The following is a 3,647-nucleotide window of genomic DNA, read 5'->3' as shown; positions in this document are numbered from 1 at the left end:
GCTGGACACACTTTCCTTATTTTCTCCACAACAAATGGCCAAGCAAGCGCAGACACTGACAAGATGCGCGATACAGAACGAGACCAAATGCGATATCGTCTCCACACAGTTTAAATTTAAATACAGAAATGCATTGCCATTTTGCATATTGCATTTTAAATTGAATTTTGCTACCTATATGCTTCCATATAATTACACTTAAGTGCCCGGTTGCATAAAGCACCTGAAGTGTAGTCTTCCCTTAAGATCACCCTTAAGTAGTAGAAGTAACAGCAGTGATATCTGCAGCTGAGTGTGGTGTGAGCCTCGCAGACTCTCCTGTGTCGTGTTTATGTGTGCAGTCAGTAAGAGTCAGCCGCTGAAGCTGCAGTCACACAATGAGGTCTAAACTAACCACCCCAGCACATGACTTCAATATTCTGGGTCGAATTCCTGCCAGTCTTGTCTCATCTACTCAGAGGAGTGATGACAAACTGTGCAACTCCGTTAACTCATTTCCCTGAATCTTTGTGTGTATGTGTGTGTGTGTATGTGTGTTTTAGCTTAATTTAATGTAATCTAGAATAGCTAATAAATTCTTGTTTATCCTCTCAAAACCTGAATTATTTAATAATAATTAATTCCCTAAGAAAAGTAATCTGACATTACAATGGTTTTACCTCTTTTCAAGGCCAAATGTATCTGTCAACTGATAAAGAAAACACAGCAAACTCTATGTGCTATTGTGCATTGCACAGCATGGACTTTACTTTCAGTTACTACTGTAGGCTCATTTAGTAAATGTAAGCTATTCATTTAAATGATAGAAAAAACGCAAACTGGGTGCTTAATGCAAATGTAATTGGCCACATTTACAAAATCAGGTGATTGTGTTCGCCCATCTATGCAAATGTCTCTTTATGTATAGAGACAAAAGTATGATGTTAATCACTGTCTGTCAGTTTATTGTGATCTTGTGTTTGCAAAAACACAGAGGGAAGATACATGTGTACACCAGAAAAAATATTCAGCTTTTGGTTTATCTACACAACATCTTTAAGCAAATAGTGTTAAATTTGATCTAAATTAATTCTAATTTTAATCTACTTTAATTTGAATCTAAATGTGATCAAATTTAAATCGGATACACTTCCGAAGATAGACTTTGTTTCATGTGTTTTTTTACCTTTTTTTTATCTGGACATAAGTTCTCGTGATCAGGGGGGTATTCCAGAAAGCAGGTTATGTGGCATACCCGGGTATGTTTGAGGATAAGCGAGCGGATAACCTCAGCTTTCGATTCCAAAATCAGAGGTTACTTTCAGGGCATGTAAGTAACCATAGTGACTTGCTCTCTGAAGATAACCTGCTCCGGAGCAGCTTCTGTTCCAGGATTAGTTCACTTCAGATCATGTGATCTACTGACAAGCCTTCAGTGGGCATGAGAGATAGCGCACAACTGGTGATATTTTTGTGCAACATTTGCGACTGCTTTTTATCACTTAATTAGAAGCACCACAAATTAAAATTGTCATGTTATAGGGACTACTGAACAGACATTTAGAAGTTGTTTTTAAAATACAAAGTATTTAAAATTAAAATTTTAATAAAGCTATGTAAACACTTGCATTTTTACAACACTACAAGTGTGTCCCATCAGGTAATGAAAAGTTCGACACACACTTGTGGTCTTCATGCTCACTTGAACACTTGGGCCAAATACAGGACATACGTCATATAAGTAGTCAAGTGGTCAAGTGCAAAGACTGCAAGTGTGGGTATTTGGACAAAGCTAATAACACATGGCCTAAGGCTTATAAGGCTTTAAAAACGCCTATCCCAGTGTGAAAACGCCCAGTAATTGGGAAACGCCCCCTTTGCTCTGTGTCCGAGAGCTGGAGCGCTTCCTCCAGACAGATTCATTTCATTCCGAGGAAGACGACAAGACACGCGTTTAAATCCTCGTCCTGCCTTCATCTGATCGATGTGTGAAGATTGGACAGTTATTCCCTAGAGTTGAGCTGAGAAGCTAATGTGGACGCCAGTTTGTGCAGAGTTAATGTAGTTTTTGACCAACTTTTTCCACCTTTGATGTAGGCTGGTTTCTAGGGAGAAATTATGATTGTAGTAGTAATGAAGTATTCGCTCTCTTGCTGTAGATCATTATGATGTTGTTTGAGAAGTAGTTTCTGATCCTCAAAGCTTTGGAACGCAGACGAGTCTTCTGAGGAGAAGTGAGCAGTTCACTGTATTTCACATATAAACATTAACACGAGACACGCGAACCGTTGGCTGCTGCGATTTTATTTAACGCTTCTCTTTTGAGATTTATCTTCGGCACATCAAGTGTGTTATAGTCGGTTTTACAGCGCGATAAAGTTAGTGTTAGGTTCTATATCCGCTGGATGCCTGGAGAAGTGCGGATACTCCTAATTTATGCCCAGCAAAGGATGAACGGCCTACAGTATGATGTAAAGAGTGACATGTAAGACTATCCTGCATATTGCATATTTCTTGATATTTACTTGACCCCCAAAACGGGGCAGTAGTACTTGCACATTTTCACTTAACTTATGCCACTTAACTTTACGAAGTAAGGATCGTTATGAAATTAATATTAGCCACAGAAGAGGTGCAGATTTTGCAATTAATAATTAAAATGTAAAAAATTACATGGACTGCAGCAATTAACATTTAGTCAGATCCTCTAAATTACAAGCTATTTTGTTTAGTTATCTGTTCAGAATCGTAGGAGTATCATGATCTCTATTTGAAAAAACAAAAATCGTGATCAATTTATCCAGAATTGTGCAGAATTATCCAATTATTATTATTATCCAAAATAGAATCCCAATATTTAAATACTGTATCGACCCGAATATAAGACGACCTCCCTTTTTCAAGATGTACCTTTTGGAAAAAGTCTTTTTGAAAACCAAATCTTGTTTTATAAGAAAAAAACATTTTTTCTTAAATTATAATAATATTGCATATTTTTGTTTTGAAAGTATGGTGAATACTGGTAAAATGTACCATAAAAATAACAGGTAGCCCATCTGAATTCTATAACAATTAGGCAATCCATCTCATCTAGCCTTTCATTATCAGCAGAAGTGAAATCGTATTGTAGTCTTCAAATCTGTGTACTGTCTCACCACCTTTGGTTTTAATGAGAGAAGAAAAAAAACTACACGAGGGTGGATCAGAACCCAGAACCTCGGAAATGCTTGACAAAAGTTCAACCGCTAAACCACTAAAGCTCACACCAACTAATTACACGAATTTATATATTTATTCAGTTCTGTGAAGAATCTCGGTACTAATTGTATTTTATTATTAATACGTTCATTATTAATTTATATTACTATAGTCGCTTTCAATGTGGGCAGGGCCCGCGTGCGCTGCGGGGCCCCCCCGCGGCACGGGCCCCAGTGCGGCTGCACTGCCTGCACTGTCTGTAGTTACGCCACTGGTCTCACGCTTTAAAATCACTTACAGAGGAAGTGTGTTCCCATCAGGCTAACACGCAGCTGTAAGCTTTTCTTTTTCTTGTGTTTTCACTCGCGATCTTCTAACATTATTACAGCACACATTACATTCAGGGACGGTTCTAGGGGGCCCCCATCAACAAGCTTGGCCCCCCTAAATTTGGAATCCTATCACACCAA

At 38.2% G+C, this 3,647-nt stretch overlaps 1 long non-coding RNA gene across 1 annotated transcript in view; it reads right to left on the bottom strand.

Moving 5' to 3' along the window:
- The window catches only part of LOC107726973 (uncharacterized), a 23,429-nt gene extending 21,152 nt beyond the window's left edge, over positions 1–2,277 (bottom strand). The window contains exon 1 of the long non-coding RNA XR_001638312.1: positions 2,266–2,277. This is a non-coding gene — a long non-coding RNA (uncharacterized LOC107726973). The remainder of the gene's footprint in view (positions 1–2,265) is intronic.
- Positions 2,278–3,647: the final 1,370 nt, after the last annotated feature.

This window comes from Sinocyclocheilus rhinocerous, unplaced genomic scaffold, assembly GCF_001515625.1.
Source record: "Sinocyclocheilus rhinocerous isolate Xijiao unplaced genomic scaffold, SAMN03320098_v1.1 scaffold3777, whole genome shotgun sequence".
Taxonomy (NCBI): Eukaryota; Metazoa; Chordata; class Actinopteri; order Cypriniformes; family Cyprinidae; genus Sinocyclocheilus; species Sinocyclocheilus rhinocerous.
The sequence above is the reverse complement of the archived record's forward strand: the minus strand, read 5'-3'. Positions and strand labels throughout refer to the sequence as shown.